At 46.9% G+C, this 24,383-nt stretch overlaps 1 protein-coding gene across 1 annotated transcript in view; it reads left to right on the top strand.

Moving 5' to 3' along the window:
• Window positions 1–24,383, top strand: part of LOC116501437 (iporin-like) — a 70,624-nt gene that overhangs the window by 20,858 nt on the left and 25,383 nt on the right. The window lies entirely within an intron of this gene.

Genomic DNA, 24,383 nt, shown 5'->3' with positions numbered 1-24,383 from the left:
CTAGGGAAGTGATTGTCCCCTTGTACTCGACTCTGGTGAGGCCATACCTTGAGTACTGTGTTCAGTTTTGGGCCCCTCGCTACAAGAAGGACATCGAGGTACTCGAGAGAGTCCAGAGAAGGGCGACGAAGCTGGTGAGGGGTCTGGAGAACAAGTCTTATGAGGAGCGGCTGAGGGAGCTGGGTTTGTTCAGCCTGGAGAAGAGGAGGCTCAGGGGCGACCTTATTGCTCTCTACAGGTACCTTAAAGGAAGCTGTAGCGAGGTGGGGGTTAGTCTATTCTCCCACGTGCCTGGTGCCAGGACGAGGGGGAATGGGCTAATTTTGTGCCAGGGGTGTTTTAGGTTAGATGTTAGGAAGAACTTCTTTACTGAGAGGGTTGTGAGGCATTGGAATGGGCTGCCCAGGGAAGTGGTTGAGTCACCATCCCTAGAGGTATTTAAAAGATGTTTAGATTTCACAGAACTGTAGGGGTTGGAAGGGACCTTGAATGATCATTGGGTCCAACCCCCCTGCCAAAGCAGGTTCCTCAGAGCAGGCTGCCCATGTAGGCATCCAGACAGGCCTTGAATATCTCCAGAGAAGGAGACTCCACAACCTCCCTAGGCAGCCTGTTCCAATGCTCCATCACCCTCACTGTGAAGAAGTTCTTTCGCATGTCAGTGCGGAACTTCCTGTACTCCATTGCCCCTTCCTGTGCAGCCATTGCCCCTTGTCCTATCCCCACAAACCACTGAGAAGAGGTTGGCTACATCCTTCTGTCCCCCACCCCTCAGATATTTATATACACTGAGGAGATCCCCTCTCAGTCTTCTCCAGGCTGAACAGACCCAGGTCTCTCAGCCTTTCCTCATAAGGAAGATGCTCCAGGCCCCGTATCATCTTTGTGGCCCTACCCTGGACTCTTTCCAGGAGATCCCTGTCTTTTTTGTACTGGGGAGCCCAGAACTGGACACAGTACTCCAGGTGAGGCCTACCCAGGGCAGAGTAGAGTGGTAGGATCACCTCCCTTGACCTGCTGGCCATGCTCCTTTTAATGCACGCCAGGATCCCATTAGCCCTCTTGGACATCAGGGCACAGTGCTGGCTCATGGTCAACCTGTTGTCCACCAGGACCCCCAGGTCCTTCTCCGCAGAGCTCCTCTCCAGCAGGTCGTCCCCCAACCTGTACTGATACATGCGGTTGTTCCTTCCCAGGTGCAGGACTGTACACTTGCTCTTGTTAAACCTCATTTGGTTTCTTCCTGCCCAGCTCTCCAGCCTCTCCAGGTCTCGCTGAATGGCAGCACAGCCTTCTGGCATGTCAGCCACTCCTCCCAGCTTTGTGTCATCGGCGTACTTGCTGAGGGCAGACACTATTCCCTCATCAAGGTCGTCGATGAAGATGTTGAACAAGACCGGACCCAGCACCGACCCCTGGGGAACACCGCTAGTCACAGGCCTCCAGCCAGACTCCACGCTGCCGATCACTACCCTCTGAGTTCGGCCAGTCAGCCAGTTCTCAACCCACCTCACTGTCCACTCCTCTATCCCACACTTTCTCAGCTTTGCTATCAGGATGTCATGGAAGACAGTATCAAAAGCCTTGCTAAAGTCAAGGTAGATGACATCCACCACTCTCCCCCCATCTACCCAGCTGGTGATGCCATCATAGAAGGCAATGAGGTTGGTCGAGCACGACTTCCCCTTGGTGAATCCAAGGGAATAGATGTTGAACTTAGTGATATGTTTTAGTGGAGGACTTGTTATTGTTAGGTCAGAGGTTGGACTCGATGATCTTGAAGTCTCTTCCATCCTAGACAATTCTGTGATTCCAATTTACTTAAATTATTTATTAATTGTTAGAAATGGCTCAGGATTCAAATTAGGATTAAATAAAAAATAGGATTTATTAAAAGAATATAAAGGAATAGAGGTAAGCAAACAGCGCTGGGTGCACCGGGAGTCTCTGCTCCACCAGGACGCACACCAAGTACATCAAGCAGCTGATTTTTATGCTCCTAGACTAATACATATTCATTACTACTTCTAAAAAAATAGATTATTATAATTAGCTTCCGGGGTCCAGTCCCTCCTACTGGAGCATGCGCATCAGTCTCCTCTGGGGGTCTCTAGGGGTCTTTCATGCTGAAGGCTCGTAGTCTTCCTCTCCAAGCTTTTTTCTCGTCTTTCCCCTTTGTACTCCTTTGGCACCGTATCAAGTTTATAGAACATTTCCTGCAGGTCTTGTCTCCCAGCTGTCCTTCAGCTTCTTTTTTCTTCTTCTTAATCTCTTGGCCACCTGGCCAGATATCAGAGGCCTGCATAGTATCCCATAACAGTCACTAGTTGTTATCAGTTGTTCTGAAACCCCCAGACATCAAAGACTTCATACAAACACAAATAGCTTTCTTATTGACACTTCACCAGTAATTAAAACATTCTTCACCAGCCATTCACAGGGACAGTCACACCTATTGCAGTGTTAAATTAATCTCGAAGAAGACAGAAAAAAGGCTGTAACTGTTAGAAATAGAAGTCCGGAATAACAAAGGCAAACAGGTTCATAAATTTGAGGAGTATTTTCTGAAGACTTGATAAATTGACTAGAATGAGGGGGAGACTGGGACACACTGCATCTGTGGTTCAAGAATTAAATTGCCAGTGCAGGGCCCAGAGGCAGACAGGACTGTTCTTTATGGACACGAATTGTTAAAACATTCCTAACATTAAGGCACCTTCTTTTGGTCCCCCTCTGGGGCTCCCATGGCAAAGAGCAGGGACACAGGCATTGTACTTCTTACCACATGTGTTCTGTGTAGCTCAGATAGCATAGGTGTTCTCACAGATGTCCTTCTCGGCAGGGAAAATGACCCATCTGGACCATTGTGCTAGGGAAATTTGTTGTTCTTTGTAGTGAGGCTATTTCCAGTGCCTGCTTGCACTGTATTTTTCCCCACGTAGACTAGCTTTCAGACCTTTCCCAGTAACTCAACTGATAAAGTCGTAAGCCCACATATAGGAAGATCCAGTGGAGGTGTAAATAATTCATGTCTCTGGTCCCAAGATATTGCTGGCCCACCCTGAGTATTTTCCCTGGCTTTGCCTAGTTTCTTCTTATGATCCATGGCAGGAGCAACACATCTGCCCTGAGGTTTGGCTTGCTGTGGCTGCCGTCTCCATCAACGCTTGTTAGCATGTGAACAGTTGTAGTCACTTTTAAAGTTTTCTTGCCTGAATATGGCTTATCACGAGCAGTGATTGTAGCTTGACCCTTCAGAAGAACAGCAAGTGGATTTCAGCAGACATCTGCACTTAGTCATTTTCTACTGCCAACAAAATGTTCTCTCTAGTCCACATTCAGTGGCATCTTACTTAATCTACTGCTAAGAGATATCCTCCAGCTGCAGGTCATAGTGCTTGAAATGGCCACTGAGGGGAGCATCTTCCTTACTCAGATGTCTTGCCTCAGCTCCATGTCATATGCCTCATTTTCATTTCTGCAGACACCTGCTATTTATAATTATTGGATGTATAAAGCACTCTGAAGGTGGTGACTACTCCTTGTTTCTGTAAACCTGACAGCCTTCTTGGTCCCACTTGCTTTCCTTCTATTTTTCCTCTTTTCCCTGACTTTTAGGGAGGACTTGAGAGAGGAAAGGTGAAGCTGCAGGGAGCACAGAGAGACCTCAGACATTCCTAGAGGTCTCTATCCCTTAGGACAGTAGGCCTAGACAGTTCATGGCACAATAACAGGGGAGGAGAGGAGGAACTGTCAGAAACAGGTATGTCCCAACACTGACAAGCAGTGGGCATGACAGTGGTTATCACACAAAGGTGGCAACACTCATCACAGGTCATTCAGCATACTTTTGACCATATCTTTTTGAGACACCGATAGCAGTCATTGATCCGTTGAGATATCTATTCTCTGAGCTTCTGCTGATGACTGTGCAAGCTTTACAGACCCCCAAAAAAGCCTCCATCTCTGTAACTGACCCCTCAAAGACTTTGTGCTGCTGACAAGGTTTGGTACTGCAGGGTAGTAGAAATACTTTTAACTGAAGCAACATGTTTGTATTTGTCCTGGAGGTACAGAGGGGTGATTTCTCTCTTTACCAGAGGATGTTCCACAGACAGTATTTTGGTCTCCTATCTTGTTGCCTGCTTTCCCCTTGGCACGAGTTGAGGTTAAAAAAAAGAAAACCCACAAAAACCTCTTGGCCTGCTGATAAAAGCAGAAGGAGAATCTTCTTTCATGGAGGCAGGCCACCAGACCTCGCTGATTAAATAAGCAAATTTCACCAGACAAAATTTCTTTCAGTCCAGACCTTAGTCTGTGATTGAGAACCCTGTTATCTCTTGAGGACCCACAAAGAGAATTTGCATGAAGACAGGTAAAACTCCACACACACCTACCCCAAGTATTTGTGGAAGTTGAGGATGCAAAACCCCCACAAACCAACCTCCAGATGCAGGGAAAAGAAACTCCTTTCCTCAGAGAATGTATATTTGAAAAAAAAAAAATCCCTTGGTTTCTTCTATGCTAGTCTTTTTGTAAGCCTGGATTTTTTTGAACTTAATGCTGACTTAGATAAATGGTATAAGAGTGTTACAAGGACAGCTACAACAGTATACTTTGCCAGGTTCCAAATTATCTGGCTTTGAACTACCAAAAGCCATGCTTTTGATGTCATGCTGGCCATTGAGGAACTTTACTGATGAACATCTATATTTAAATGTTAAGGTACATAAGAAAAGGAATGGAAAAATATTGCAGAGTTTTTTAATGTTGATACATAAAGCAGAGGGCATCCCACCATCGATTGGGAAAGCATGTGCAATTAATTAGTCACCCCAGATCAGAAGGATGACTAAAGACTTGGTGGGAACTGAGGAACTGCCCAGGAATCTGCACAAAGTCCTGGAAAACTTTCATAACTGGAGAGACTGAAGAAACTGAGATTATTTCTGTGAAATGGGAAACTGTAGGATTCATGATATGAAATAATGAATGGTCTAGAGAAAGAAGATAGTGATTGATGTGCTGCCCAGCTTGTAACGTCAAAGTATTCCAGAGAATTAAGGAGGATTATTTGAAAATAATAATAGGAATAATTTTCACATACTGTGATTAATTAGTCCATGAATCTTACTGTTAAACTCAAAGCCCAGCAATATTCCCAAATGGCTTGGCATTTGTGTGAATAACAAGACTACCCAGTGTATTTATAGCACATGTTCAGAACTGAAGTTGCAGAGTTTTGAAACCTCCTGGCTGAGTTGAGGCCTATCTCAGTGTAAGGGCTTAGTAGGGACAAATTCTTCCTCACAACATGATGTAGATACTTCTTCTTTGAGACTTCTTGTACAGAAAGGACACAACTTCAAGAAAGAAGATTTCCAAATCTGTGCATGTCCTATATAGGAAGACCTGGGAGCCTACCGTCTTGAGGGGTCTCCTCTACCCTCTTGAACGTGCTTGAAGTGATTTAAAGCAGAGTAGTCATCCCTCTGGTGCATCCTCAGGAATGTTGATCTGCTCCTCCAGTACAGAGCCAAGGATCATCTCTGCTCTCCCTTTTTCTTCAGTATAATAGGTCTATGCATCCTCTGCAACCCAGAAAGACTTTCCTTAGCAGACCTTGGTTAATCCAGATTTATCAGATTTAGTTAGATAGACCCTTAATGCTCTGTTGAGCCCAGTCATTCTGAGCCTAATTAGCAAATGAGCTGTCTTCTGGAGCATTATCCTAAAATAAATGTCTCACTCAGGGCAGCTGATCACTGTCCCAGCTGGAGCTTTACAAGCCGAGTTTGGTTTGAGTTGTCGGCCCCTGTTGAGGGATAAGTTTCTCCTCTCAGAAGAAAAGTATTCGTAATCATTACTAGAGCCTGGTCTGCTTCATAAGTATTTTATTAAGGTTCTGGCTTGCCTTTTGTTAGTTATGTTGCATGGAAAATATTCTGTTATGTAAATTAATGCTGCAGTTTCATCCAGATCTTCTGAGTTCTGCCTTGCCACTGTGCAAACACACAAGTGGAGAGAGACGGGTGTCGGGATGGGGGAAAGCTCTTGTATGTGAGCAGGATGAAAAGCTTGGGACTGCTCAGAGGGGTGGCAAATGCAATAAGAAATATAATGCTCTTCCTGTCCTAACACAAGGACAAATAATGAAGGTAAATGTTGGTAAATTCTAAAGGACTGACTGACAGCTACTACTGTGTCATGTAATTATCTATGAAGCTCAACGATTCAGGATGTTATAGGGTTCAAAGGTTCAGAAAAAATGGACACTATCAAGGATGTCAAGAAAATGTAGTATTATGATTATAAGGGCACCTAGCTGTTTATGGAGGGGTTATGAAACCTGCTTCTGGCATAAAGCATTCTCAAGTGGAGGTTGCCCATGCCAGGAGGGGGAAAATGGAACAGCCAGTCACTTGTTCGCCCATTTTGGGATTATTACACCTCATTCTGAGCCTCTGAACTCTGCTGGCAAAGGCGAAGGACTGGGCTGTACTGGCCATCTGATTCAGTCCACAGACTTATGTGTTCCCATGCTGAAATTAAAAATTCCCTGAGGCTGGTGATCCATGAAGGCTAAATATGTTCATCTGTCCATTGCTTCTTTCTCCTCCCTCTGTTTCTGAGCTAGTGGCAACAGTTGGCTTAGAATTTGTAATTCCTGGAAAAAAACAGCATTCTTGGTAGACTTGTTTTGGGCAGGGAGGTCACATCAAGACCTGCTGTGTGGGGCAAAGAGCAGTTTCTAATCTCACACAGTCTCACTGTGCGCTGAGAGCTGGGAAGGGTTAAAGTTTTCTGCAGTCTTGGCAGGAGTCAGCTGTTGGACATAGCTACTGTTTGAAAAAACATTTAGATTTGCAGTGTGTGGAGGAACATCTAATAAAAACAGCCTGCTGCTGGGATGTTTTTCTGTTTGTGTTTGCTTTTGGGGTTTCTGATCCGGTTGCACACAGTATGTACTAAATTCCTTGTACAACTGAATCATTTAAAAGTAATAAAGCTCTGCAAATGCAGGTATTCTGGACAGCTGGCAGAACTGATGCCCATTGCTGTGAGGTAACACCATACCTGCATTGCTTCTGGCTACTGTAACAAACCATTGGCTACTGTAACAAACATGGCTACTGTAACAAATCATTATACCACCACTGTGTTCAAGTCTGAAAATTATTCTGTAAGGGCTTTTTGACGTCTGTCTGTTTTATTTATGGTGAGTTGTGGGAGTAATACTTTAGTTGTTTCAAGACCCATGTTACCCATGTTTTTTTCTTCAATTTCAACTGAATACCATATCCACGTTTGCTGCCCATTCTGCTATTGCTGTGTTGCTATATTTATAACATAATGTTAATACATCTAGGTTGTACATCTATAATCTGCTGTCCCAGAAATGGTTGTTTTTCACTTGATACTGACTGATTCGTATATATGTGGAGCTCTGGGCTGAGCAGACAGTAAACATAATTTCACAGCCTCTTTAACTCAGCTGTCATGACTGAGTTCCTTATTTCTCACACTTTCATCCATGGTCATTGATACTTTTGCCTTGCAGTAAGGATTCAGGCTTGCTTTGCAGCTGTGATTCCTGCCAGGCATGGTCTTGACAGAAAAGCAATGCCGTCTTAATCTGGATAGAGAGCAAGTAATAATGAAGTCATGCAGCCATGGAGTGGCTTGTATGTATGTATGTTCTGACCTGTGCTGCAGTAAGAACTTATTTCCTGTGAAGACAGACCTTTTTTGTCCCTTTTAGGGCTTAGCTCATCTCTTTTCCCCAAGTCATGAAGGTGACAGGGGATCTAGAGATCCATCTTGAGATGGAGCTGTCTTCATTTGCTTTCTTTGTGCATATGAAACTTCTGAAATTATCCTCCCATAACCTTTGGATAAGCAGGACCTCTCTTTTGCCACAGCCTGAGCAAAGTTGAGCTGTCTGAAGCCATCTTCCAGGAAATGTTAGGAAAGTCCTGAGGGCCTAGTGGGAGAGATTTGTGACCTATTAATTCTAGGGATGCTTCACATCCCCAGCAACCCCTGAAATCTCCAATACTAAGAACATTCCCACACATATGAAGCATCTGTGCCCTCTGCCTCTTGCTGTGATCTTGGGAGCCTTCACCCCTGCAGTGCACACCTGAGCAAAAATGGCTGCTTGTTAACAGTTGCATGTAGCTATATAACATAATATCATATGATGGGAACAGCCTTGCCATCTTGTGTGCCTCCAGGCAAAAGTCAGGGAACCAGCTTTGATCCATGAAGCCGAAGACATGGTCCTCAGCTGCTCATGTCTGCACAAAGAGCATATTCATGAAGTAGCCAGCTGATAGTCACAGCCCTACTTTGTGTCTAAGCCCTGGAGAAACTGCAGCCAAGGAGGAGTTCAGCCTGACATCTGAGCTACTGATTCTGCCCAGTAATTTAATTTGCTTACACATGTAGGATTTTTTTCTTTTCAGCGTGGGTTCTTGAAGACTTTGGAAATCATCACAGAATCACAGAATCATCTAGGTTGGAAGAGACGTCCAAGATCACCTAGTTCAACCTCTGCCCTAACACTAACAAGTCCTCCACTAAACCATATCACTAAGTTCAACATCTAAACGTCTTTTAAAGACCTCCAGGGATGGTGACTCCACCACTTCCTTGGGCAGCCCATTCCAATGCCTCACAACCCTCTCAGTAAAGAAGTTCTTCCTAATATCCAACCTAAAACACCCCTGGCACAAAATTAGCCCATTCCCCCTCGTCCTGGCACCAGGCACGTGGGAGAACAGACCAATCCCCACCTCTCTACAGCCTCCTTTAAGGTACTCGTAGTGAGCAATAAGGTCTCCCCTGAGCCTCCTCTTCTCCAGGCTGAACAAACCCAGCTCCCTCAGCCGCTCCTCGTAAGACTTGTTCTCCAGACCCCTCACCAGCTTTGTTGACCTTCTCTGGACTCTCTCAAGCACATCGATGTCCTTCTTGTAGCGAGGGGCCCAAAACTGAACACAGTACTCAAGGTATGGCCTCACCAGAGCCGAGTACGGGGGACAATCACTTCCCTAGCCCTGCTGGCCACACTGCTTCTTATACAAGACAGGATGCTGTTGGCCTTCTTGGCCACCTGATCACGCTGCTGGCTCATATTCAGCCGACTATCAACCAATACTCCCAGGTCCTTCTCCGCCAGGCAGCTTTCCAACCACTCATCTCCCAGCCTGTAGCTCTGCTTGGGGTTATTGCGCCCCAGGTTCAGGACCCGGCACTTGGCCTTGTTGAACTTCATGCAGTTGGCCTAAGCCCATCGGTCCAGCCTACCCAGATCCTCCTGCAGATCCTTCTTACCCTCAAGCAGATCAACACGCACCTAACTTGGTGTCATCTGCAAACTTACTGAGGGTGCACTCGATCCCTTCATCCAGATTATCAATAAAGATATTAAAGAGGACTGGCCCCAGTACCGAGCCCTGGGGGACTCCACTAGTGACCGGCCTCCAACTGGATTTGTTCCATTCACCAAAACTCTTTGGGCCCGGCTATCTGGCCAGTTTCTAACCCAACAAAGCATACGCCAGTCTAAGCCATGAGCAGCCTGTTTCTTGAGGAGAATGCTGTGGGAGACGGTGTCAAAAGCCTTGCTGAAGTCAAGGTAGACCACATCCACAGCCTTTTCCTCATCCACCAAGCGTGTCACTTTGTCATAGAAGGAGATCAGGTTCATCAAGCAGGACCTGCCTTTCATAAACCCATGCTGACTGGGCCTGATCATCTGGTTGCCCTGTAAGTACCACGTGATGACACTCAAGGCAATCTGCTCCATGAGCTTCCCTGGCACTGAGGTCAAACTGACAGGCCTATAGTTTCCCGGGCCTACCCTCTGGCCCTTCTTGTAGATGGGCATCACGTTTGCTAGCCACCAGTTGACTGGGACCTCCCCTGATAGCCAGGACTACCGATAAATGATGGTAAGTGGCTTGGCCAGCTCTTCCGCCAGTTCTCTCAGTACCCTCAGGTGGATCCCATCCGGCCCCATCAACTTGCTTATATCCAAGTGCTGTAGCAGGTCACCAACCATTTCCTGGTGGATTATGAGGGCGACATTCTGCTCCCCATCCCCTTCCACTAGCTCAGGGTACTGGGTATCCAGAAAACAAACCATGTAGCAGCCAGGCACCAGAACCCAGCTGGATCCATGGTTCAGGAAGGAACTGTGTAATTTCTGCTCTTGTAAAATCTTAGATATGCTTTCAATATGCTCAGGCTGGAAGACACTATGGAAATGTGGTCCCTCCTCCTGCTGCTGCCACTACAGTGTCTGCAATAAGAAAGGATTTACTGTGCTTGGAGTTTAATTCCGCAGCAATTTCAGTGAGATATTAACAGCTAGCAACATCAAAGTCTCTTTCTCCTCTGTAGATTTGAATATGGTAATTAGGAGCATATGTGGTGGGGGCTGGGGCAGAGGACAGCTGGAGGAGGAGGAGGAGCAGATTCCAACCCAGATCACCTGGGCCATGTCCCTGAGTCACAGCCTGCAAGTGGCTCCTGCTGAGTGCCAGCTGGTGAGTCACAGAGCAAGGGAGCACAGACATGGGAGAAACTGTTTCAGTCACTGTCCAGTGGTGGCTGGTATAGAGCTGCTGTTTGAGCTATTGTTAATGCCTTCTGTAACTCAAAATGCCCCAAACAGCTGAGATTTCTTTTCCTCTGACTAGGAGGCAGTACCTGCTGATCCTAGTTATGTCATCATTAGGCATGCACGTACTACTTATTATTACTTTCATCTCACTTGCCTTGTCATCTCTGCTGGCAAGCTTCTCATCTCTGACCTGAGCAGCTCCTTGCTGTCATGTGCACAAGGCTGTGATTGACCGTCACATGCTGCAGTTTCCATTTTGAACACATCATAATCCTATATAGTTCTGGGATGTAATGATACATTAATAATGGACTTAGGCTGTCCTGGAAACCTCTGCAAAAATCTCTGGCCCAGGCAGCACCTTGCTGTGGAAAAGAAAGTGGCCTTTTCAGGAATTTGCTCAAGACCACAAGAGGAACCAGCCTGACCTGAGGCAGAAATTTAAGAATTGTCTAGTCCTTCGATCTTGCGGCAGTCCCCTGTAAACACTGGGTGCTGGAATATTCACCCTGGAACCAGGCAGACCACCCTCACTCTGCTCCCTGTTCCCTGAGGGAGGTAAGGGCAGCAGGAGGCTTAGGATGAGTCAAACAACTGCTATTTCATCTTGCACCTTTTCTTTCATTAAACATGCAGGATGATTTATTATATTATTTAATGAAGGTGTGAATTTGGCAGAATTGTATTAATTGGCAATAAATGAACATATGCCCAAACAAATACCATTAGGTAGTCCCACCCTACAACAGTTTATGGGCTTCCCAAGTTGTGGTGGTTTTACCGTGCTGGGCAGCTAAACCCCACAACCGCTCTCTCACTCCCCCTCCTTTAGATAAGGAGGGGGAGAAGTAAAGCAAAGAACAACTCACGGGTTGAGGTAAGGATAATTTAATTAAAGGGAAATAATTATAATAATTAAATAAAGACTACCATGAACTAAACAATTTAACTAAGGGGAAATAAAAGGGAAAGGGGAAAAAGGGAGGAAAACAAACAAACAAAATAAATGAAAGCTATATGGAAGTGCAGAGGAAAGAAATTACTTTCTACTTCCCACAAATGAGCGATGATTGACCACGTCCTCGAAGCAAGGCCTCAATGCACGCAGCCGGTGTTCGAGAGGAGGACCGACGTCTTCTCAACAAGAGCCCACCCCCCCCCTCTTCTTCCTGTTTCCACCTTTTATTGCTGAGTGTGACACCACATGGTATGGAATATCCCTTTGATTGGTTTAGGTCAGCTGCCCTAGTGATGTTTCTCTCCTCACTTTTTTGCCCAACCCCTAGGAGGGTTAGAGAAAGGCCCAATGCTGTGCCACTGCTGCTCAGCAGTAGACACAACACTGGTGTGATAACACTGCTGTTCCAGCTACAAGTACAGAGTACGGCACTGTATGGGCTGCTGCCGGGAAAGTTAACATTCCAGCCAGACCCAGTACACAAGTCCTCAAATCTATTCTCTTTTAACTCACTTGGATAGATCAGTTCTGTCCCCAGGCTATTCACCCTGTGCCCCTTGTTTTATCTTCATCATGCTGTTCTCTGAATGCCCTCCAGATTGCTGGAATTTTCCTATTGAGATTTAAAAAAAAAAAAAAAAAAACAACAAAAAACATTCAGTGCTTTCAACCAGTGCTTTCTGGCAGCTTTTGGTTTGACAAAGACAGGGCAGGGATGAGCTGCATTACTGGGATCCTGGAAACTGGTGGCAGAAGCAGTGAGTAGCAGCCCCAAGCCCTGAGAATCCCCACGCTACCTGTCCTGCGAAGTGGCTGGAGGGTGACTTTTGGTTTGGGGTCTTCTCCCAGCCCTTTTGCCCAGAGTTGTGAACTGGAGCCCTCTCTCCGCATGGAGCAATGAAATGTCTGTATTGTGCCCATCTGCAAGCTCACACAAAGTGCTGCTTTTTGCAGCATTTCTACTCATGCTTGTTGTGTAGAGCTGTATGGCTTCTTCAGCTGTGTTAGTGCAAATGTTCTGCAGGAGTCAGGGATTCACATGGAACAATGCTGAAATAACAAGCAGCTCCAATACAAAAGGATTTTTGCCAGTTCATCTATGGAACTAAATGCCCAGCTTTTAACCCTGTTTTTCCATCTTTCACCCTTGCTTAATCTTGGTTCATGTGAGGAAGATGATGATGACTGAAACCATATCCATTCAGAAAGAGGCAGCAAGAACCATCACAGGTAAAAGATTTATATTGGGCATTTGATTTCACAGATGAAGTGGCTGAGATTTGTAGAAACAGTAATATGTTCAGAAGACCCAGCCTCCAAAAAGCCAACATCTCCTCCAACTGACAGTTCTCATGATCTTGCTCCTGCCCCTACTTCCTCCATTCTCTATACACAGTCTTTTTGTATTTAAATCACATTTATTTCTTAAATCTCTGCATGCCTCCCCTGCTATTGCTTTACATTCTGTGAGAAAAGCTGGATCACTGACTTCTGGACCCAGCCATGCTTTGTGTGCAGCTGCCAGCGTTGAGCAGAGCAGGCTATTAAGCAATCAGTTATGGAACTCTGAAAGCGTGCCCAGAGTGGTAACAGATAGCGAGATATGCCTGGAGGTCTGTGACCACCACACCTCGCCATCAGCACTTAGAGGCAAGGCCCAGATGGCTTCTGCACCTTCCCAGAAGTGTTATAGTGGCAGGAAGCTGTGCTTCAGAGGCCAAGGAGCTGCACTGACAACCCTCAACTTAGCACAGCGTCCTCAGCGGTTGAAGGTGGAGCAGAGGAGGAAGGTGGAGGCCTCTACGTAGTGCTTGGCAAGGCCTGACAAGGAGTGGCTGCATCCTTTCTAGAACACGACGTGGCTTGGCCAGCAGCTCTCAGGTCACTGCTGAACCACCCTTTGGTGCTCAACACTCCTCCCCCTCGACTTACCTAGAGCTTTGCTGCAGCTCAGAGCTTTTGCCATATGGATATGTGGGGTAGGCACTGATAAGCAATTCTTCACCACACCATAGGTATCTCGTTGCGGTTTAACCCAGCTGGCAGATAAGCACCACACAGACATTCGCTCACCCTCCCCCCTCCCTCTCTGGGATGGGGGGGAGAGTTAGAAAGAAATGAAAGCCTGTGGGTTGAGATGTGTAAGACAGTTTATTAGGACAGAAAAGAAAGGAAAATAATAATAATAATGATAATAGTACTACTAATCATAATGTGTACAAAATAAGTGATGCACAATGCAATTTCTCACCACCCACTGACCGATGCCCAGCCTATCCTCGAGCAGCTGGTCACCCCACCCCGGCCAGCCCCCCCATATTAATTGTTTAGCATGACATCAGATGGTATGGAATACCCCTTTGGCCAGTTTGGGTCAGCTGTCCTGGGTCTGTCCCCTCCCAGCTCCTGCTGCACCCCCAGCCTGCCCGCTGGCAGGGCAGAGCGAGAAGCTGAAAAGTCCTTGTCTTAGTGTAAGCACTGCTCTGCAACAATTAAAACATCAGTATGTTATCAATGTTCTTCTCATCCTAAATCCCAAACATAGCACCCTACCAGCTACTAGGAGGAAAAAGAACTCTATCCTAGCTGAAACCAGGACACTCATGAAAAGCCATTCTTCTCTGCTTTGTGTTACCTTGACTGGCCTGAGGCATCCCCAGGTAATGAGGTGTCTGGCCCTCGCCTTCTACAGATAACCAATAAGCACCTCAAGAAAGAGCTGACTGAATAAACAACCCATGTTTCCCCCTTTAGCAGCAGATAGTGTCAGTATGGAGCAGGTAAAGAATTTTGACATTTTGACATTCTAGACGCTGAAGCGTCTAGAGTCACAGTGCTCCTTGCTTCCCTCCCAGCCTTGTACTACTGTGACACTTTTCAATTTTCCATTGCTGGGTGATGCTGTGTTTGCTGTTGTGTGTATAGGACTGAGAAAGCTTCAGCACTCTGTGGGCTTGTGCTATTGCAAGTGATAAATAAGAAGAACTAACCTATTTGGCTAAAAGTTTCTGGGTACAGACTGCCTATCCCTACTTCTGGAATCTCTCCTTGCAAAGGGATGTGATGGCTTTACAAAGAGCTGATCAAAACCAGCAGAATCTGAAACTACTCTGGTTGCTGGATTTTACACCCCAGTGTAGATCTCAACCTACCATACCCTAAACAGAGGAGGGAAGATCCTTCTACAGTCTTCCAGAATGAGGGAGGAAGAGCCAAGAGATGATACAGCCAGGGAGAATGGGTTGGGAAATGAGCAATCCCTATGCTGCTAGTGCCACTGCCTAACCTCCCCGCATCCCTGAGACAGGAGGATGTCCCAAGGGAGAGAGTGGTGTCTAGAGCACAAACAAAAATCATGCATAACACAGAATCACAGAATCACAAAACTGAAGGGGTTGGAAGGGACCTCAAAAGATCATCAGGTCCAACCCCCCTGCCAAAGCAGGTTCCTTAAAGCAGGCTGCCCAGGTAGGCATCCAGACAGGCCTTGAATATCTCCAGAGAAGGAGACTCCACAACCTCCCTGGGCAGCCTGTTCCAGTGCTCCGTCACCCTCACTGTGAAGAAGTTCTTTCGCATGTTGGTGCAGAACTTCCTGGGCTCTATCTTGTGGCCATTACCCCTTGTCCTGTCCCCACAAACCACTGAAAAGAGGTTGGCCAAATCCCTCTGTCTCCCACACCTCAGGTATTTATACACATTGATGAGATCCCCTCTCAGTCTTCTTTTCTCCAGGCTGAACAGACCCAGGTCTCTCAGCCTTTCCTCATAAGGAAGATGCTCCAGGCCCCGTATCATCTTTGTGACCCTCCGCTGGACTCTTTCCAGGAGATCCCTGTCTTTTTTATACCGGGGAGCCCAGAACTGGACACAGTACCCCAGGTGAGGCCTGCCCAGGGCAGAGTAGAGTGGTAGGATCACCTCCCTTGACCTGCTGGCCATGCTCCTTTTAATGCACGCCAGGATCCCATTAGCCCTCTTGGACATCAGGGCACAGTGCTGGCTCATGGTCAACCTGTTCTCCACCAGGACCCTGTGGTGGTTTTACCATGCTAGGCAGCTAAACACCACAACTGCTCTCTCACTCCCTCTCCTTAGATAAGGAAGGGAAGAAGTAAAGAACAAATCATGGGTTGAGATAAGGATAATTTAATTAAAGGGAAATAATAATAATAATAATAATAATAATAACAGTAAAGGAAAGATTATTACGAACTAAACAATTTAACTAAAGGGGGGAAAAAAAAAAGGAAGGGGAAAAGGGAGGGGGAAAGGAAAAAAATAGAGGAAAACAAACAAAACAAATAAAGGCTATGTGGAAGTGCAGAGGAAAGAAATTACTCTCTACTTCCCACAAATGAGCGATGCTTGAGCACATCCTTGAAGCAGGGCCTCAACGAATGTAGCCGGTGTTCGGGAGGAGGACCGTCGTTTTCACAACGAGAGCCCACGGGTTGGGTTGGTTTACGGGGTATGTTTCCAGCCACCCAGTAGTTACTTCTACCATGGTGAGTATGTACCGTTTGCCTTGGCGGATTTGTGGTAATGGTCCGATGTAGTCAATTTGCCAGGCCTCACCATAGTGAAACGCTAGCCATCTCCCCCTGTTCCAGGGAGATTTTACCCTCATGGCTCTTTTGATTGCAGCACAGGTCTCACACTCATGGGTAACCTGTGTGATGGCCTCAATGGTCAAGTCCACCCCTCGATCACGAGCCCATCTGTATGTGGCATCCCTCCCCAAATGTCCTGATGTTTCATGGGCCCATCGAGCTACAAACAGCTCACCCTTATGTCCCCAGTCCAGGTCCACCTGAGACACTTCAATTTTCAAAGCTCGGTCCACCTCTTCGTTGTTCTGATGTTCTTCAGTAGCGTGACTCTTGGGCATGTGGGCATCCACGTGACGTTCCTTTACAGCCAGGTTTTCTACCCGGGCAGCAATATCTTGCCACAGGGTAGCAGGCCATAGAGGTTTACCTCTGCGCTGCCAGTTGGTCTGTTTCCGTTGCTGCAGCCACCCCCACAGAGCATTTGCCACCATCCATGAGTCAGTGTAGAGATACAGTACTGGCCATTTTTCTCTTTCGGCAATCTCTAGGGCTAGTTGTATAGCTTTTACTTCTGCATACTGATTCGACTCACCTTCCCCTTCCATGGCCTCCACAACTCGTTGTGTGGGACCCCACGCAGCAGCTTTCCATTTTCGATGGCTCCCTACCACGTGGCAGGATCCATCAGTGAACAACACATACTGCTTTCTGTCTTCTGGCAACTCATTATATGGTGGTGCCTCTTCCGCACAGGTTACCTCTTCTGTTGGCACTCCGAAATCTCTGCCTTCCGGCCAGTCCATAATCTCTTCCAAGATTCCTGGGTGATTAGGTTTTCGCATTCGAGCCCGCTGTGTAATTAACGCTACCCACTTACTCCACGTAGCATCAGTCGCATGGTGTGTAGTGGGGATTTTCTCTTTGAACATCCAATGTAACACAGGTAGCTGTGGTGCCAAGAGGAGCTGTGCTTCTGTATCAACAACTTCTGAAGCAGCTCGAACACCCTCATACGCTGTTAATATTTCCTTTTCAGTTGGGGTGTAATTGGCTTCTGATGCTTGATAGCCCCGGCTAGAGAAAACCAGAGGTCGACCTCGAGTTTCTTCTGGGGTTTTCTGCCAGAGGCTCCAGGTGAGGCAATGCTCCCCAGCTGCAGTGTAAAGTATATTTTGCACAGCTGGTCCGGTACGGACAGTCCTAAGGGCTACTGCACGAGCTATTTCTTGTTTGATTTGTTCAAAGGCCTGTTGTTGCTCGGGGCCCCACTCAAAATAGTTTCTCTTTCGAGTCACTCAATATAGAGGAGTCACAAGCTGACTCTAGCCTGGCACATGCATTCTCCAGAATCTCACAAGGCCTAGGAAAGCTTGCGTTTCTTTTTTGCTAGTTGGCGGTTATTTTGTTGATCACATCCATCGGAATATGGCCACATCCATTTTGCCATTTTACCCCCAAGAACTGGATTTCCTGTGCAGGCCCCTTGACCTTACTCTGTTTAATGGCAAAAACAGCTTTCAGGAGAATTTGGATTACTTTCTTCCCTTTCTCAAAAACTTCTTCTGCTGTGTTGCCCCACACGAGGATGTCATCAACGTACTGCAGGTGCTCAGGAGCTCCCCCTTGTTCCAGTGCAGACTGGATCAGTCCATGGCAAATAGTAGGGCTGTGCTTCCACCCCTGGGGCAGCCGATTCCAGGTGTATTGGATGCCCCTCCAAGTGAAAGGAAACTGCGGCCTGCATGCTGCTGCTAAAGGGATGGAGAAAAATGCATTAGCAATATCAGTTGTGGCATACCACTTGGCTGCCTTTGACTCTAGTTCGTACTGAAGTTCTAGCATGTCTGGCACTGCAGCACTCAGCGGTGGCGTGACTTAGTTCAGGCCGCGATACTCCACCATTAGCGTCCACTCGCCATTAGACTTTCGCACTGGCCACATGGGACTATTAAAAGGTGAGCGAGTCTTGCTGATCACTCCTTGACTCTCCAGCCAGTGAACCAACTCATGGGTGGGTATCAGGGAGTCTCGGTTGGTGCGATATTGCCGTCGGTGCACCATTGTAGTAGCAATTGGTACCTGCTGTTCTTCAAGCTTCAGCAATCCTACAACAGAAAGGTCTTCTGAAAGGCCAGGCAGGGTAGACAGCTGCCTAATCTTCTCTGTGCTCAAAGCAGCTATGCCAAAAGCCCACTGGTACCCTTTTGGATCCTTGAAGTACCCTCTCTTGAGGTAGTCTATGCCAAGGATGCACGGAGCCTCTGGGCCAGTCACAATGGGATGCTTTTGCCACTCATTCCCAGTTAGACTCACTTCAGCTTCCAGTACAGTTAATTGTTGGGATCCCCCTGTCACTCCAGAGATACAGGTGAGTTCTGTCCCTTGGTAGCCTGATGGCATTAAGGTACATTGTGCGCCTGTGTCCACTAGAGCTTTGTATTCTTGTGGTTCCAACGTTCCAGGCCATTGGATCCACACAGTCCAATAAATCCGGTTATCCCTCTCCTCTACCTGGCCAGAGGCAGGGCCCCTCTAGTCCTGGTTGGAGTGTCTGCCACTTAATTCTTGCAAATGAGAAGCAGAGGTCCCTTCATCAGGGTCAAGAATTACATCAGCTGTTCTACTGCCTCTGGGGTACTGCCCAATAGAAACTGGAGCAGCATTTTTCTTAGGAGCCCCTCTTTTTTCTGCTGTATTTCCTTTCAGTTCACGTACCCGAGCAGCCAAGTGTGAAGTGGGTACACCATCCCATTTCCTCATATCTTCCCCGTGGTCATGCAGATAAAACCACAAGGTGCCACGTGGTGTGCGCCTTGGGTACTCTCTCTCTTGAGCAGGCAATTGCTGATTCTTAGTGGCTGAAGTATCACTCCGTCTAGATGAGGGGGAATATGCTCATTCTACAAGGTGGTCAAGTCTTTCGGACAGTTTCTCCACAGCTGAGACACAGGCCCGTAGCATAGCAGAGAGATTGTCTTCATATTTTTGAAGCTGTCAGGACAGATTATACACTGTTGGTCCCATCCCCTCATCCCAGTTAATTACTGCCAGCGTACTGGCATGTGCTGACGGTGCACTCCGCACAAATTTACGCCACATGGATGTTGTGCACTGGACTTCATCGGGATCTCGAGGTATCTGGGCATTGTCCAAATCACTATAAATCATCTCCCGCACAGCTAATTCCCGCAGGTGCTGGAGACCTTTATCCATAGCGGCCCACTTGCCTACTTGATATACAATATCTACCTTATGGGGATATCTTTCTTTCACAGCTGCCAGGAGTCGCCTCCAGAGGCTGAGAACCTTTGCTCCTCTCCCAATTCGTTTGTCAATTACCATTTCTCTAGAGAGGGATCCCAGCTGCTTGGCTTCATTGCCTTGTAATTGTTGGCTATTGGCCCCAGCATCCCAGCATTGAAGCAGCCAGGTGAAGATGTGTTCACCTGGACATCGACCATAATCCTTTCGTATTTCTCACAACTCACTCAGGGATAGGGATCGAGTGATTTCTGATTCCTTTATGATTTCCATCTCTTCTTCCTGCTGTTTTTGTGATGGCTCTGCTTTAGAGGTGCCTGCCTTTTCCCCTTCTCCCTCCTTCTTAGGAGAGGCCTCTTCCCTTACTAAACGAGCTGACTTCCATTTCCATTGTTTCAACTTGACTATGGGGGCAACTGATACCATAGTCAGTTGGTCTTCTGGGTCAGCCACAGCATGTGTTATCTGGTCATCAGACTCAGAGACTTCCTCCCTCTCTTCAAGATGCTGGATGAGGTTAAACAGTGTTTGATAGGAGTAAGCCAGGATCCAGCACAACGCTGCAAGCTGTCGTTCTCCGGCATTATCAGGGTCAGGACATACAACTCTCAAACGTTCTACCAGGTTTTTAGGATTTTGCACTTGCTCAGGGGTGAAGTTCAAAACTATTGGAGGAGACACCTGTGACAGGTACCTGCCTATATCCTCCCACACACCTTGCCACCCACCACAAGACTGTTTTGGGACAGATTCCCAGGTAAACTTTCTAAACAATCGACTAATCTTAGAGAGAAGAGGAAACACGTTATACAGAATTAGAAATAGCAATATATGGGTTACAGATGGATCTTCAAAATACTCCCAAACTGTTGTAATTAGCCCACTGTGAAAGAAGGAGGAGGTACCCTTCCTAATATTATTCATAAACTGACATCCAGATGAGGAAAGGAAGGCAGTGTAGTTCTGAATATTCTCTAAAAGATAGTTTCCATGAGACCCAAACGATAACAGCGCAGAGCCTGAATGCCAGATTAAACTCAAGGCCAGAGCCTGGTAGCACAACGAATCCAAAAAAAAGAACATAGATTGTAGCACATTCTCGGACTGGATATAGAGGAGAAATGAGAACATGACACGGATTGCATGACATACGATCAAACAAGCCATTATTAACAGGACACTGAACATGGTTACTAGCGAGTAAGTGTGTTAGTTATAAACGTTTTAATCAATTCTATTGTTATCTCAACCTTTCGTGCCCCACGTTGGGCGCCAAAAAGGACTGTGGTGGTTTTACCGGGCTAGGCAGCTAAACACCACAACCGCTCTCTCACTCCCCCTCCTTAGATGAGGAGGGGAAGAAGTAAAGCAAAGAACAACTCACGGGTTGAGATAAGGATAATTTAATTAAAGGGAAATAATAATAATAATAAAGGAAAGATTATTATGAACTAAAAAATTTAACTAAAGGGGAAAAACAAAAGGAAAGGGAAAAAGGGAGGGGGAAAGGAAAAAAAGGGAGGAAAACAAACAAAACAAATAAAGGCTATGTGGAAGTGCAGAGGAAAGAAATTACTCTCTAATTCCCACAAATGAGTGATGCTTGACCACGTCCTTGAAGCAGGGCCTCAACGCACGTAGCCGGTGTTCGGGAGGAGGACCGACATTTTCACGAGAGCCCACCCCTCCCTTCTTCTTCCTGTTTCCACCTTTTATTGCTGAGTGTGACATCACATGGTATGGAATATCCCTTTGGTTGGTTTAGGTCAGCTGCCCTGGTGATGTTTCTCTTCTCACTTTTTGCCCACCCCCTAGGAGGGTTAGAGAGAGTCCTGATGCGGTGCCAGCACTGCTCAGCAGTAGACACAATGCTGGTGTGATAACACTGCTGTTGTAGCTACAAGCGCAGAGCACAGCACTGTATGGGCTGCTGCAGGGAAAGTTAACATCCCAGCCAGACCCAGTGCAGACCCCCAGGTCCTTCTCCTCAGAGCTCCTCTTCAGCAGGTCATCCCCCACCCTGTACTGATACATGCAGTTGTTCCTTCCCAGGTGCAGGACTCTATACTTGCTCTTGTTAAACCTCATTTGGTTTCTTCCTGCCCATCTTTCCAGCATCTCCAGGTCTCGCTGAATGGCAGCACAGCCTTCCGGCGTGTCAGCCACTCCTCCCAGCTTTGTGTCATCAGCGTACCTACTGAGGGCAGACACTATTCCCTCATCAAGGTCGTCGATGAAGATGTTGAACAAGACCAGACCCAGCACCGACCCCTGGGGAACACTGCTAGTCACAGGCCTCCAGCCGGACTCTGCACCACCGATCACTACCCTCTGAGCTCGGCCAGTCAGCCAGTTCTCAACCCACCTCACTGTCCACTCCTCTATCCCACACTTTCTCAGCTTTGCTATCAGGATGTCATGGGAGACAGTATCGAAATCCTTGCTAAAGGTTTATCCCTAGGGAATATCCCTAGGGAAGCTGTCAGAATGGCTCCCAGCAGGATCTGGCAGTATGCCCCATTTGATGTTGGACCTCAGAGCCTTGTGCTGGGAACAGGCTGTAGGTGCAGGCAGCGATGCTGCAGTATCTGTGACAGTGAATCACAGTCCACCCAGATAGCCTGCGCTGCCACTGAAAACAAATAGCTGGGCAGCGCTGCATGTTGCAGCCAGAGCTGCAGAGGGACAGTTGGGAGTGTGCGAGCTCCCTTGATATTTTTACTGTGAAATGTCAAAGTGTGCCTCTGCAATCCTTGTCCTCCCACAGCAGTATCTGCACCAACATGAAGCACGTGTTGCTTGGCAGGGCTTGTCAGCAGATGGGTGCTTGTGCTCCAAGCAGCTATTTTCTAGAAGCAGCAGTGGCCCCATGCTTCAGCAGTGAAGTGTTCATTTGTCACGGTCTGGATCCTCAAAATTATGCTTTTCAAGCTGTTGCATTGTGGCAACACTCAGAATACAGCAAAGCCTTACAGAGAGGTGCAATCTAAGTGTTATATCCAGCTACAAGGATAGTAATGAGGGAAGGGGAGGTCTGAATGAGCAAGAAGGTACTGGGAGACCAGGGCTGGCTTTTTCCCACAGTGCTGGGGGAGAGACAGGATAAATAGGGACTCCCACTGGTACAAGTACCATCAATGGTGCACAAGGTTCAAAACAGGGTGAGAACACTGCCCGAGCTGTTGAACATCACTTTCAGCATGTGTGTGCTAGACACAGAGCCAGGAGCTGCTGTTGCTAATGGTTCTTGTACAGTGTGGTCGTGGGAATCCGTGAGGTACAAGATCTCCCAGGAACCAGACTGAGAACGGACTCATGCCTTTCAGTCACTGCAGGGCTGTGGGACAGGAGCCAGAGGCTTGTAAGAGGAGTTGCTGAAAGGGCAGTGAAGGGTGATATAAGTATTAGGAGACTATAAGTGGGGGGAATTTAGGGTCTCACAACAAGCCACTGGATGTGGTCCAGGTGACCTCTCTACTTCAGAACCTAATCCTGGGTGAAGCATACCAGTAAAAGCAGGTGTGAGGGTGTGTGTGCCCCTCATGTATGTCTCTGGTAGAGTCTAGCCTGACCCACAAGGCTTGTCTGCTCACTAACACTAGTGTTAGTATTAACTTTTACATCATTGGGTTTTACATCATTGGGTTTTTACTGTAAACACCAGGTCCATTTGCATCTTTCTTCAGATGGAAAGATTCTATTTTTTTTCAGATTTCTATTTTTCTGCCAACACTTCCTGTCTCTGTAAGAATCAGTATTATGTGTGGGAGGAAAGTCCTTCTTTTGATCAGCTTTATCTTAGCATGTTTTAATTGCTATTCTTATGCTGTGAAGTTGGAAGAACTGAAGCTCCTGATTGTCTTTCTGTAGAGCTTTTTCATTGCTTACACTGTTGCTCTGACTTCACTTATCCTACATTTCTCAATTTCTTTTCTGGGCTCCCACGTGCCTGTGCAGCTCTGGTCCAAATCCATTATCAACCCATAGTCACACACACTGGGTTAATGTAGATAAAGACAGATACTGTAAAAGTCACTTTTTGGAGTCTGATGGTCACAGGTGGCAGCAGACCCAGGGCCCTGGTGTCCAGAGATCACAGTATGTGGTGACAGGGTGCTGTGAGCACTGGGGATGCCTGGATGAGATATGGGATGTGGATTGCTGACCAAGGGTGTTTGAACTGGGGTTTTCAGAACTAGGGGTTGATATATGAGAGCCCTAATTCCCCTCAGTATCACCCTGGGTCAAAGTTTTTTTCTGGTTTCTCCATCTCCTTGATGCCTTAGCTGACCCCCCCACACACACACACACACACACTTCTCTGCATTGGTTTATCTGAAATGCAGAAGTGCTTGCAGGTTGGTCCTCTGGGGCAGTTGGGGAAGGGGGAATGAATATGTTCCCTGCTTTCTCATGTCATGTACAGGTGAACGTGCTTCCTCTAGTGTTATAACAACCTGCTATTTACTGAACACTGAAAGAGTCGGGCTCTTAATGTTCTGGTTGAATGGCTCCAGGGACTGTGGGCTGTTGCAGCAGTACTGTTGCAAAATACAGTAAATAAGTAGATAAGCAGATAAGTGTCACACATAGAGTGACAGAGAAGTAGGGGACTGTGAACCAAGCACCCAGGACCATAAGAGGAACCAGCCTGAGATGAGGCTTAGCCATCAGCAAAAGGTTAGCAGAAGACAGCATGCTGCATGGCACCTATTTAACCATCAGCAGTTCAGGACCTCATGGGGCCTCCTGGATTTTGGAGAAGAATGGTTGTTGCTGCTTTCCTGTTCCAGTCTGTTCCTGCTTTCCAGTTTGTGCTCAGACCTCTGTCTCTATAGTGCTGCAGTGCAGTGAAGGGTCTTGTTTGTAAAGGAAAGTTGAGGATACCTAAAGGCATGTAAAGATATCAAATCCAATGTGAGAAGATGGATTACTCTCATCAGAGTACAGCTCCTCATTTCAGAACCTGTTCTGTCTG

The sequence above is a fragment of the Aythya fuligula genome, chromosome W (genome assembly GCF_009819795.1).
Source record: "Aythya fuligula isolate bAytFul2 chromosome W, bAytFul2.pri, whole genome shotgun sequence".
Taxonomy (NCBI): Eukaryota; Metazoa; Chordata; class Aves; order Anseriformes; family Anatidae; genus Aythya; species Aythya fuligula.
The sequence above is the reverse complement of the archived record's forward strand: the minus strand, read 5'-3'. Positions and strand labels throughout refer to the sequence as shown.